We start from the raw sequence: 14,643 nt of genomic DNA, 5'->3' as shown, positions 1-14,643 counted from the left end.
CCGACGGCAATGTTGTGTATGCCGAGGGACCTAAACGCCGACGCCATACGCCGAGGGCTGCCGTCGGCGTAGCCTACGCCGAGGGCCAAACGTGGCTACGCCGAGGGCAGTAGTGTGTGCACCAAATCTCTATCCTCATCTTGTGCACTAATTTCTTTCCATTGAACTATTTTCGCGTGAGATGATCACCCCCATTCGTTACGGTGACAGAGTTGAACTAATCAATATGGACAAAAAAAAATCTTATTTGCAGAGTCTTATGATGACAACAGAATTTTGCGAAGACGGTGCAGGTAATAAGGATAGCGTGTGGTTATCCTTATCCAGGGCAGCAAAATGCTTGAACTTATTGCCTGGGTACTTTGAAACTGAAAGCATTTGAAAGTTAAGTTACATTTCTTTTGTTTGAAAAGGGATGGTAGGATAGGCTAGAGTAAATACGGTGATCTTGCTCGAGGGTTCAACGCGACAATGGCCTGAGCTCAGCTTACTTGTTCAATCCATCGCCAGCATACATAAGACCTGGTCCTGGCGTAGCGCCCTAATGTCAACCCAGTGGGACACGTTCTTGTCGAGAGTGACATGGTGGGCATGACCTAGATCTGTATGAGGTTAGCTGTCTCATTTTTTCTCGTAGGATGAAAATGACAGGTAATCTACTTGCGTGATTGAAGATTTGAAGGCATATGATGGATCACTCGACAGCGCGGTTTGCTCGCAAAGCCACCGTGGTCGTTGACTCGTTAATTGGGCGCAAGTCGAGTCGCGTTGACCCGTCGACGGAGACAGAAGTACAGAACACGGCAACGTTCCCCTGTGTACGTACTCACAAGTTACAAATGCAGGTTTTTAGTACCACATCGCCAACGCTGGTGAAAGCAGCGCTGCATAAAAGGCGTGACCCAGGAGCATGTTTCACACCGTGCGGCAAGCACGGCCACTGATTGCACAAAACTGACCATTGATCAAATGCTCAGGCGCCAAAAATGCGACAGGTATACATAACGCACCCCTCATTTCCAGTCCAAATATATACAACTTCGCAGGTCACGAAAGCTTGGAAATCTAACAAATCTATAGCATGTCTGTCATTGCAGGGGCAGCCTTTTTATTTTTATTTTTGCCCAATGTATACGGAAACCACTAGTCAAATCATCTCGTCTATACCCCGGCCCTGTCACAAAAACCACAACTTCCACAATACAGTCCACATTAGATTGTCGTGTATAGGCTGCAATTTGCAAAAGCATCTCTCTTTTTTCTTTTGCTACAGAGGAGTTTTTTTTTTTTGTTCTCTTTTGTTCTGCCGACGCACTTGTTTGATCACTCCCATGGTTGTATACCGTTTTGGTTGAAATTGCTGGCCGTCGTTGCCACTATTATTTGGTGAATATGTTCCCAAGCCAAAAGTCAGTACAGTACCTTAGATCCAATGCAATGATGTATATGTGGACGAGGAGCTCTATCAGAAGATTGTGAAGGGAGTGGACCCAGCGGTTCAGTCGGCTGCGCGGGGTTCAGACGACGAGGAGGATCGTGCGGCATCTGGGCCTGCCACTTGGTCTGTTTCTGGATCTTGCTCCGCAGGAGTCCATGGTGCCGATGAGGAGCCGCTGGCTTGGGGGAAGAAGGAGGAGTACTTCCAGGTTTCGATTTCGGAGGTAGAGCTTGGCGAGCCAAAACGCGCAGATGAGCCGTTTGCTTCGGAACAGAACCCGAGGCTGGAGAGTATCGAGAGGGAGTTGCTGAGTTCTCCATGCATGTCGTTTACGGGACCTAACAGCGACATGCAATTGGTCCCGCGCAGGCAACAGAAGGATCCAGGTTTACAGGAGGCCACACCAGTGGGGTTCGCTGAGGGAGGCATGGCAGAGCTAGAGCTGCAGCAGGAGAGGCTTGCGTTAGGCCGTATCAAGCGGTTCTGCGCCTCCATTCTCAAGAAGTTGGCCCCCCCCCGCTGCTTCGTGAGGTGGAGAGCTCGTCTAGACTGAGTGCGGACGCAGAGCCTTTCACACCCAGACGGATGACGAGGAGTGCTGTAGTAGCTGCGGATGCGAGAGGGAAGAAGGCGCCAAAGGCCTCGGCCGCAGAGACAGTGCTTCTCAAGGCACTGGGCATCTGCCCTGAGGAGCTGTCAGTGAATGAGGACCACCTGGCCAGCTTCAACGAGATCTTCGACTCCCCGCTTGGGGACAGACACGTGAGGGTGATGGCGTCCATCTTTGGCAAGATGGTACCCCAGAGCTTTGACCAGCAGGAAGGTTGTAGAGTAGTGGTAGCGGCGCATTAGGCTGCCGGTAGAGTGGAGTGGAGTTGCTATCTGTGTTTTATGGATTGTAACCTTGAGATGCTGTTCTGGAACGTTCGTGGCACAAACGATCCAGCTAAAAAGAGTGCTGTTAGGGAGTTCTTGGAGAGTTTGCATGTGAGCATTGTGTGTATTTCGGAGACTAAAGTTTCGGAGGTGGATGAGTTTTATATTTCACAGTGTTTGGGCCCGTCTTTTGACGGTTTTGTGTTTTTACCGGCGGATGAGACTAGAGGTGGTGTGGTTATGGCTTGGGACTCCTCGGTGGTTCAAGTTAACCATGTGAGCTTTGATTCCCACGCCATCACAGGAGAGATCACTAGTAGAGATGGTTCTAAGTGGTGGCTTACCACTGTGTATGGGCCCCAGACGGTTGAGGAGAAAATCCTGTTCTTGGAGGAGTTGTCGGAGAGAAGGTCCCTCTGCCCCGGGCCATGGATGGTGGCTGGAGACTTCAATATGATCCTAAACGCCTCGAAGAAAAACAATGAGAATATGGACCGTAACATGATGCAGCGCTTCAGAGCTTTTGTCCATGAGCATGAGCTTAAGGACCTTTATATGCATGGGAGGACCTATACCTGGAGCAATGAGAGAGAAAGAGCTACCCTCACACGTATTGACCGGGTGCTGGTCTCGGTGGATTGGGACCTGCAGCACTTTGACGCAGTGCTGCAAGGTCTTTCTTCGTCGGTCTCGGACCACGCACCCCTACATCTAGCTCTGAACGCGGCGTTTCGGCCAAAAAGGAGATTTAGGTTCGAGAACTATTGGTTAAAGCTGGATGGGTTCGATGAGGCGGTTAAGGAGGCATGGGTTTGCGACCCTGCAATTGTTGACCCTTTTCGGAGGCTAGATGCACTCTTCAGAAGTGCAGCGGAGCACCTACAGTCCTGGGGACAAAAGAGAGTGGGGAACATAAAGTTAAACATAGCGATCGCAAACACCCTGATTCTACGTCTTGACGTGGCACAGGAGAGGCGTACACTCACGCCAGTGGAGTTCTGGCTTAGGAAGATGCTCAAGCACTCGGTGCTGGGGCTTGCGTCTTTAGAGCGAACAATGGCGCGTCAAAGATCGAGGATTCGCTGGTTGAGAGAGGGGGACGCTAATACGGCGCTCTTCCATGCCGTGGCTAATGGTAGAAGAGTGAAAAACTACATCGCCTCAGTGAAGGTTGGAGAGGAACTTGTCACGGATCAGGAGAGGAAAGTGGAGGTTTTCACTGAGGCCTTCGTTTAGTAGCTTGGGAGGGTGCAACCCAGAGACCATTCTGTGGATTTGGAAGCGCTGGACATTCCGACAGCCGAGCTTCAGGAGTTGGATGACATGTTCACGGAGGAGGAGATTTGGGGAGTGATCAAGGAATTTCCCCCTGACAGGGCGCCCGGACCAGATGGGTTCAATGGAGCTTTCTATCAGAGAGCATGGCCGGTAATCAAGGGTGACATCATTGCTGGGCTGCTGAAACTCAGTGTCGGAGATGGTCGTGGCTTTGCCCGCCTAAACAGAGCCCTGATCACGTTGATCCCCAAAAAACCAGATGCCACGGAGGTGAAGGACTACCGCCCTATTAGTCTGGTGCATAGCTTTGCCAAACTCTTCTCCAAGTTAATGGCTAACAGACTCCGGTGTAGGTTGGGAGATGTGGTGAGCACTAATCAATCGGCGTTTATCAGAGGACGATCCCTGCATGACAACTTCATTCTTGTGAGGCAAGTGGCAAGGAAAATCAACCAGCAGAGACAGTCAGGAGTACTGCTGAAACTTGATCTCACAAGAGCTTTTGACTCGATTTCTTGGAGTTTCCTTTTTGAGGTGCTACGGCGCAGGGGTTTTGGTGAGAGCTTTCTAAAGTGGGTCTCCGTGCTGCTGAACACGGCAAACACCAGAGTTCTTGTGAATGGGGTGCCTGGACGCCGATTCGTGCATGTCAGAGGACTGAGACAAGGCGATCCCACGTCACCGATGTTATTCGTCGCGGCGATGGAAGTGCTTACGGCGGCGGTTAAGAAAGCCACGGAGAGTCAACTCTTTTCCAGGCTTGCGGGGATCTCGGAGCTTCAGAGAATTTCGGTCTATGCGGATGCTGGCGTGTAATCGACACGTCCGTTGGGAACCCCAAGAGGAAGGTGTGATGCGCACAGCAGTAAGTTTTCCCTCAGTAAGAAACCAAGGTTATCAAACCAGTAGGAGCCAAGAAGCACGTGAAGGTTGTTGGTGGAGGAATGTAGTGCGGCGCAACACCAATGAAACCGGCGCCAACGTGGAACCTGCACAACACAATCAAAGTACTTTGCCCCAACGTAACAGTGAGGTTGTCAATCTCACCGGCTTGCTAAAAACAAAGGATTAAACGTATCGAGTGGAAGATGGTGTTTGTTTGCAAAGAACAGTAAAAACAGTAGAATGTATTCAGATGTAAAAGAATGGACCGGGGTCCACAGTTCACTAGAGGTGTCTCTCCAATAAGATAACTAACATGTTGGGTGAACAAATTACAAGTGAGCAATTGACAAATAAAGATTCAATACATATCAACGATGATTACTATGTGATTTAATCAGGGCATTACGACAAAGTACATAGACCGCTATCCAGCATGCATCTATGCCTAAATAATCCACCTTCATGTTGTCATCCGAACCCCTTCCAGTATTAAGTTGCGAACAACAGATAATTGCATTAAGTATGGTGCGTAATGTAATCAACACAAATATCCTTAGACAAAGCATCAATGTTTTATCCCTAGTAGCAACAGCACATCCACAACCTTAGAACTTTCTGTCACTGTCCCAGATTTAATGGAGGCATGAACCCACTATCGAGCATAATTACTCCCTCTTGGAGTTACAAGTATCAACTTGGCCAGAGCCTCTACTAGCAACGGAGAGCATGCAAGAACATAAACAACACATATATGATAGATTGATAATCAACTTAACATAATATTCTCTATTCATCGGATCTCACCAAACACAACATGTAGCATTACAGATAGATGATCTTGATCATGTTAGGCAGCTCATAAGATCTATAACAATGAAAGCACAAGCGGAGAAGACAACCATCTAGCTACTGCTATGGACCCATAGTCCAAGGATGAACTACTCACGCATCAATCCGGAGGCGGGCATGATGATGTAGAGCCCCTCCGGTGATGATTCCCCTTTCCGGCAGGGTGCCGGAGGCGATCTCCTGAATCCCCCGAGATGGGATTCGCGGCGGCGGCCTCTCAGTAATGTTTTCCGTATCGTGGCTCTCGGTACAGGGGGTTTCGCGACAGAGGCTTTAAGTAGGCGGAAGGGTAGGTCAAAGGGCGTCACGGGGGGCCCACACTACAGGGCCGCGCGGCCAGGGCCTGGGCCGCGCCGCCCTGGTGTGTGGCCCCACTTCGTCTCCTCTTCGGTCTTCTGGAAGCTTCGTGCAAAAATAGGACCCTGGGCGTTGATTTCGTCCAATTCCGAGAATATTTCCTTACTAGGATTTCTGAAACCAAAAACAGCAGAAAAACAGCAACTCGCACTTCGGCATCTTGTTAATAGGTTAGTGCCGGAAAATGTAAAATAATGTTGTAAAGTATGTATAAAACATTCAAGTATTGTAATAAAAGTAGCATGGAACATAAGAAATTATAGATACGTTTGAGACGTATCAAGCATCCCCAAGCTTAGTTCGTACTCGTCCTCGAGTAGGTAAACGATAACACAAATAATTTCTGAAGTGACATGCTACCAACATAATCTTGATCAACATTATTGTAAAGCATATGAGATGAATGGAGTGATCTGAACAAAAGATTGCTAACAAAGATAATGACTAAACAAATGAATCATATAGCAAAACTTTTCATGAATAGTACTTTCAAGACAAGTATCAATAAGACTTGCATAAGAGATAACTCATAAGCAATAAATTCAAAGTAGAATGCATTGAAGCAACACAAAGGATGATTAAGTTTCAGCAATTGCTTTCAACTTGTAACATGTATATCTCATGGATATTTGTCAACATAGAGTAATATAACAGGTGCAATAAGTAAACATGTAAGGATCAATGCACACAGTTAACACAAGTGTTTGCTTCTAAGATAGAAAGGAATGGGTAAACTGACTCAACAATAAAGTAAAAGATTGACCCTTCGCAGAGGGAAGCATTGATTACTATTTTTGTGCTAGAGCTTTTTGTTTTGAAAACATAGAAACAATTTTGTCAACGGTAGTAATAATTCATATGTGCTATGAATAATACTTCCTACAAGTTGCATGTCTCATGCATAGAGTACCAATAGTGCTCGCACCTTGTCCTACTATCTCGGAAAACACGGATTCTCATCGCATAACATATGCTTCAACCAAGTGTCACAAAGGGGTACCTCTATGCCGCCTGTACAAAGGTCTAAGGAGAAAGCACGCATTGGATTTCTCGCTTTTGATTATTCTCAACTTAGACATCCATACCGGGACAACATAGACAACAGATAATGAACTCCTCTTTTTAATGCTTAAGCATTCAACAATAGTTAATATTCTCATAAGAGATTGAGGTTGTATGTCCAAACTGAAACTTCCACCATGATACATGGCTTTAGTTAGCGGCCCAATGTTCTTCTCTAACATATGCATACTCAAACCATTTGATCATGAAATCCACTACTTCAGACAAGACGAACATGCATAGCATCTCACATGATATCCAACAAAGATAAAGTTGATGGCGTCCCCAGAAAACATGGTTATCGCTCAACAAGCAAATTATAAGAATTAAGACACATAACTACATATTCATCACCACAATAGTTTTTAAGCTATTTGTCCCATGAGCTATATATTGTAAAGGTAGAGGAATGAAATTTAAAGGTAGCACTCAAGTAATTTACTTTGGAATGGCAGGAAATACCACATAGTAGGTAGATATGGTGGACACAAATGGCATGGTGTTTGGCTCAAGTTGTTTGGATGCACGAGAAGCATTTCCTCTCAGTACAAGGTTTGAGCTAGAAAGGTTGTTTGAAGCAAACACAAGTATGAACAGGTACAGCAAAACTCACACAAGAACATATTGCAAGTATTATAAGGCTCTACACTGTCTTCCTTGTTGTTCAAACACTTTACCCGAAAATATCTAGACTTAGAGAGATCAATCATGCAAACCAAATTAAACAAATTCTACAGTAGTTCTTCATTAATAGATTAAACTACATGATGCAAGAGCTTAAACATGATCTATGAGAGCTCAAACAATTGCCAAATTGTCAAACCATATGCATCATTTTCCAATTCCAACCATATAGCAATTTAACGAAGCAATTAGCTTTCGCCATGAACATTAAAGCACAATTAAGAACACAAGTGTTCCATAAGAAAAAGCGGAGCGTAATATCTCCAATATAAGAATGGCGGGATCCAACTTTATTCAAAACAAAACAAAAATAAAAACAAACCGACGCTCCAAGTAAAGAACATAAGGATGTGACGGAATAAAAATATAGTTTCACTAGAAGTGACCTGATAATGTTGTCGATGAAGAAGGGGATGCCTTGGGCATCCCCAAGCTTAGATGCTTGAGTCTTCTTAAAATATTCAGGGATGAACCACCGGGGCATCCCCAAGCTTAGACCTTTCACTCTTCTTGATCATAGTATATCATCCTCTTCTCTTGACCCTTGAAAACTTCCTTCACACAAACTTCAAGCAAACTCATGAGAGGGTTAGTGCATAACCACAAATTCATATATTCAGAGGTGACACAATCATTCTTAACACTTCTGGACATTGCACAAAGCTTCTGAAAGTTAATGGAACAAAGAAACTCATTCAACATAGCAAAAGCGGCAATGCGAAATAAAAGAAAGAATCTGTCAAAAACAGAACAGTCCGTAAAGATGCATCTGGACTGGGCACTTAACTTGCTCAAATGGAAAAACTCAAAACTAATGGAAGTTGCGTACATATCTGAGGATCACGCTCGTAATTTTGCAGATTTTTTCGAATTTTTTACAGAGACTTATGCCAGAATTCGTGACAGACAGCAATGCTGTTTCTGCGCAGCGATCCCAAATATAACATCAACTTTAGCATAGAAACTTTACTTGGCACAAAAACATGATAAGGAGAGGTTGCTACAGTAGTAAAAACTTCCAAGACTCAACAAAACAAAAATTGCTGTAGTAAAATAAACACATGGGTTATCTCCCAAGAAGTGCTTTTCTTTAACGCCTTTCAGCTAGGCGCAGAAAGTGCAAATCAAGTAACATCAAGAGACGAAGCATCAACATCATAGCTTGTTCTAATAATAGAATCAAAAGGCAACTTCATTCTCTTTCTAGGAAAGTGTTCCATACCTTTCTTGAGAGGAAACTGACATTTAATATTACCTTCCCTCATATCAATAACAGCACCAACGGTTCGAAAAAAAGGTCTTCCCAACACAATAGGACAAGATGCATTGCATTCGATATCCAAGACAACAAAATCAACGGGGACAAGGTTATTGTTAACCGTAATGCGCACATTATCAATCCTCCCCAAAGGTTTCTTTTTAACATTATCGGCAAGATGAACATCCAAATAACAATTCTTCAATGGTGGCAAGTCAAGCATATCATAAATCTTTTTAGGCATAATAGAAATACTTGCACCAAGATCACATAAAGCATTACATTCAAAGTCATTGAATTTCATTTTAATGATGGGCTCCCAACCATCTTCTAACTTCCTAGTAATAGAAGCTTCAAGTTTTAATTTCTCTTCCCTAGCTTTAATGAGAGCATTTGTAATGTGCTTTGTAAATGCTAAATTTATAGCACTAGCATTGGGACTTCTAGCAAGTTTTTGTAAGAACTTTATAACTTCAGTAATATGACAATCATCAAAATCTAAACCATTATGTTCTACAGCAATGGAATCATTGTCACCAATATTTTGAAAAATTTCAGCAGTTTTATCACAAACAACAGTTTCAGCAGTTTCAGGCAATTTTGTGCGCTTTGCACTAGGAGTAGAAACATTGCCAACACCAATTATTTTACCATTGATAGTAGGAGGTGCAGCAACATGTGAAGAATCAACATTACTAGTGGTGGTAATAGTCCATACTTTAGCTACATTATTTTCTTTAGCAAGTTTTTCTTTTTCTTCTCTATCCCACCTAGCATGCAATTCAACCAACATTCTAATATTATCATTAATTCTAACTTGGATGGCATTTGTTTTAGCAAACCTAGCATCTTCAACTTTCTCAGGCATAACTTTCAATTTTAAAAGATCAACATCAAGAGCAACACTATCAACCTTAGAAGCAAGAATATCAATTTTACTAAGCTTTTCTTCAACAGTTTTATTGAAAGCGGTTTGTGTACTAATAAATTCTTTAAGCATCACTTCAAGACCAGAGGGTACACTCTTATTATTGTTGTAAGAATTACCATAAGAATTACCATAACCATTACCATTATTAGAAGGATATGGCCTAAAGTTGTTGTTACCATAATTATTCCTATAAGCATTGTTGTTGAAATTATTACTTTTAATGAAATTCACATCAACATTTTCTTCTTGAGCAACCAATGAAGCTAAAGGAACATTATTAGGATCAATATGAGATCTACCATTTGCAAGCATAGACATAATAGCATCAATCTTATCACCCAAAGAAGAGGTTTCTTCAACAGAATTTACCTTCTTACCTTGAGGAGTTCTTTCAGTGTGCCATTCAGAGTAATTGATCATCATATCATCAAGTAATTTAGTTGCGGCGCCCATAGTGATGGACATAGAAGTACCTCCAGCAGCTGAATCCAATAGGTTCCTCGAGGAAAATTCAATCCTGCATAAAAGGTTTGGATGATCATCCAAGTAGTCAGTCCATGGGTTGGGCAATTCTTTACCAAAGATTTCATTCTCTCCCATGCTTGAGCAACATGTTCATTATCAAATTGTTTAAAGTTCATAATGCTACTTCTCAAAGATATAATCTTAGCAGGAGGATAATATTTACTAATAAAAGCATCTTTACATTTAGTCCATGAATCAATACTATTTTTAGGCAAAGATAGCAACCAATCTTTAGCTCTTCCTCTTAATGAGAAAGGAAACAATTTCAGTTTTATAATATCACCATGTATATCCTTATACTTTTGCATTTCACAAAGTTCAACAAAATTATTAAGATGGGCAGCAGCATCATCAGTACTAACACCAGAAAATTGCTCTCTCATAACAAGATTCAGTAAAGCAGGTTTAATTTCATAGAATTCTGCTGTAGTAGCAGGTGGAGCAATAGGAGTACATATAAAATCATTATTATTTGTGCTAGTGAAGTCACACAACTTAGTATTTTCAGGAGTACCCATTATAGCAGTAGTAAAATAAACTAAGCAAATAAAGTAAAGACAAGTAACTAATTTTTTTGTGTTTTTGATATAGAGAACAAGACAGTAAATAAGGTAAAGCTAGCAACTAATTTTTTTGTCTGTTTTGTTTAAGTGCAGCAAACAAAGTAGTAAATAAAATAAATCAAGACAAAAACAAAGTAAAGAGATTGGAAGTGGAGACTCCCCTTGCAGCGTGTCTTGATCTCCCCGGCAACGGCGCCAGAAAAAGTCTTTGCTGGCGTGTAATCGACACGTCCGTTGGGAACCCCAAGAGGAAGTTGTGATGCGCACAGCAGTAAGTTTTCCCTCAGTAAGAAACCAAGGTTATCGAACCAGTAGGAGACAAGAAGCACGTGAAGGTTGTTGGTGGAGGAATGTAGTGCGGCGCAACACCAGTGAAACCGGCGCCAACGTGGAACCTGCACAACACAATCAAAGTACTTTGCCCCAACGTAACAGTGAGGTTGTCAATCTCACCGGCTTGCTGAAAACAAAAGATTAAACGTATCGAGTGGAAGATGGTGTTTTTTTGCAAAGAACAGTAAAAACAGTAGAATGTATTCAGATGTAAAAGAATTGACCGGGGTCCACAGTTCACTAGAGGTGTCTCTCCAATAAGATAACTAACATGCTGGGTGAAAAAATTACAGGTGAGCAATTGACAAATAAAGATTCAATACATATCAACGATGATTACTATGTTATTTAATCAGGGCATTACGACAAAGTACATAGACCGCTATCCAGCATGCATCTATGCCTAAATAATCCACCTTCAGGTTATCATCCGAACCCCTTCCAGTATTAAGTTGCGAACAACAGATAATTGCATTAAGTATGGTGCGTAATGTAATCAACACAAATATCCTTAGACAAAGCATCAATGTTTTATCCCTAGTAGCAACAACACATCCACAATCTTAGAACTTTCTGTCACTGTCCCAGATTTAATGGAGGCATGAACCCACTATCGAGCATAATTACTCCCTCTTGGAGTTACAAGTATCAACTTGGCCAGAGCCTCTACTAGCAACGGAGAGCATGCAAGAACATAAACAACACATATATGATAGATTGATAATCAACTTAACATAATATTCTCTATTCATCGGATCTCACCAAACACAACATGTAGCATTACAGATAGATGATCTTGATCATGTTAGGCAGCTCACAAGATCTATAACAATGAAAGCACAAGCGGAGAAGACAACCATCTAGCTACTGCTATGGACCCATAGTCCAAGGATGAACTACTCACGCATCAATCCGGAGGCGGGCATGATGATGTAGAGCCCCTCCGGTGATGATTCCCCTTTCCGGCAGGGTGCCGGAGGCGATCTCCTGAATCCCCCGAGATGGGATTCGCGGCGGCGGCCTCTCAGTAATGTTTTCCGTATCGTGGCTCTCGGTACATGGGGTTTCGCGACGGAGGCTTTAAGTAGGCGGAAGGGTAGGTCAAAGGGCGTCACGGGGGGCCCACACTACAGGGCAGCGCGGCCAGGGCCTGGGCCGCGCCGCCCTGGTGTGTGGCCACCTCGTGGCCCCACTTCGTCTCCTCTTCGGTCTTCTGGAAGCTTCGTGCAAAAATAGGACCCTGGGCGTTGATTTCGTCCAATTCCGAGAATATTTCCTTACTAGGATTTCTGAAACCAAAAACAGCAGAAAAACAGCAACTAGCACTTCGGCATCTTGTTAGTAGGTTAGTGCCGGAAAATGTAAAATAATGCTGTAAAGTATGTATAAAACATTCAAGTATTGTAATAAAAGTAGCATGGAACATAAGAAATTATAGATACGTTTGAGACGTATCAGCAGACGACGTGGTTATCTTCTGCAAACCGCTGCTCGCTGAGCTGGAAACGGTAAAAGCCATTCTAAGAGTGTTTGGAGAAGCCTCCGGGCTCTGTGTTAACTACAGGAAGACTTCGGCCACACTGATTAGAGGCCATGACGGAGATGTCGACCGAGTTGCGGAGACCTTGGGTTGTGAGGTAGTGGGTTTCCCTATCAAATACCTGGGAATGTAGTTGGCTCTGAGACCGCTGACCAAAGCGGAGTGGTAGCCACTGATCGATCAAGTCAGTCACTGCGTCCCAGCTTGGCAGAGGGGGATGATTCAGAAATCCGGGAGGCTTATTCTCATTAAGTCAGTGATAAGTGCCAGGCCGATCCATCAGTTTATGGTCGCCGAGGCGCCAGCTTGGGTGCTTCAGGAGCTGGCCAGATGGATGAGAGCCTTCTTTTGGGCAGGGAAGAGAGAAGTCAATGGAGGCCAATGTCTGGTAGCTTGGGACACTATATGCAGACCGACTAGGTTTGGAGGCCTTGGAGTGAAAGACTTGAGGCTGCAAGGTCTGGCACTAAGGGTGAGATGGTGCTGATTGCGTCGTACGGATCCAGCTAGGCCTTGGCAAGGGCTGCCGGCTATCCGCGACCCGGAAGCTAATGAGGTGTTTCAGAGTTTGGCGGATTTCAAAGTGGGGGATGGAGAGAACACCCTCTTCTGGTCTGACAGATGGATCAATGGGAGAAATGCTGGAGAGATAGCTCCTGAGGTGGTGGCCCTAGTCCCTACTAGGAGGAGGAACGCGAGGAAGGTGAGTGAGGCCTTACAGGATGACACCTGGCTTTCTGATGCTGTAGGAGAGCTGTCTATAGACGGATGGATGCAGTGCGCTTTGCTTTGGGAGGAAATGGAGAGAGTTCCTCGGGAGAGTGGCAGGCCGGATCTGATCTCATGGAAGGGCTCGGCGTCGAGTAGATACTCTGCGAGAGCGACCTAAGACATGCTTTGCCAAGGGAGGATCTGTTGGGAGATGGCAACGCCGATATGGAGATCCTTTGCACCACTCAAGTGTAAAATCTTTGGATGGCTGGCACTGAGATATAGACTTTGGACTTCAGATAGGAGGACACGGCACGGGTGATACGTCTCCAACGTATCGATAATTTCTTATGTTCCATGCTACTTTATTGATGATACCTACATGTTTTATGCACACTTTATGTCATATTCGTGCATTTTCTGGAACTAACCTATTAACAAGATGCCGAAGTGCCAGTTCCTGTTTTCTGCTGTTTTTGGTTTCAGAAATCCTAGTAACGAAATATTCTCGGAATTGGACGAAATCACCGCCCAGGTTCCTATTTTTCCACGAAGCTTCCAGAACACCCGGGAAGGACCAGAGGGGGGCCACAGGCCCACCAGACCATAGGCCGGCGCGGCCTGGGGGTGGCCCGCGCCCCCCTATGGTGTCGCCGCCTCGTCAGCCCTCCTGCGCCGCCTCTTCGCCTATTTAAAGCCCCTGCATCGAAAACCCTTACGGAGAAAGCCACGATACGAGAAAAGTTCCAGAGCCGCCGCCATCGCGAAGCCAAGATCTGGGGGACAGGAGTCTCTGTTCCGGCACCCTGCCGGAGCGGGGAAGTGCCCCCGGAAGGCTTCTCCATCGACACCGCTGCCATCTCCACCGCCATCTTCATCACTGCTGCTGCTCCCATGAGGAGGGAGTAGTTCTCCATCGAGGCTCGGGGCTGTACCGGTAGCTATGTGGTTAATCTCTCTCCTATGTACTTCAATACAATGATCTCATGAGCTGCTTTACATGATTGAGATCCATATGATGAGCTTTGTATCGCTACTAGTTGTGTGCTACTCATGTGATGTTATTAAAGTAGTCTATTCCTCCTGCATGGTGTAAAGGTGCTAGTGTGTGCACCGTGTGGTTCTTGTCGTAGGCTATGATCATGATCTCTTGTAGATCGTGGAGTTAATTGTCATTATGATAGTATTGATGTGATCTATTCCTCCTTCATAGTGTAATGTGGACAGTGCGTGCGCTATGTTAGTTCTTGGTTTATTTTGCAATGATCTATTATGCTCTAAGGTTACTTAAACATGAATATCGAATGTTGTGGAGCTTGTTAACTCCGGCATTGAGGGTTCGTGTAATCCTAC

This window comes from Lolium perenne, chromosome 5, assembly GCF_019359855.2.
Source record: "Lolium perenne isolate Kyuss_39 chromosome 5, Kyuss_2.0, whole genome shotgun sequence".
NCBI lineage: Eukaryota > Viridiplantae > Streptophyta > Magnoliopsida > Poales > Poaceae > Lolium > Lolium perenne.
The sequence above is the reverse complement of the archived record's forward strand: the minus strand, read 5'-3'. Positions refer to the sequence as shown.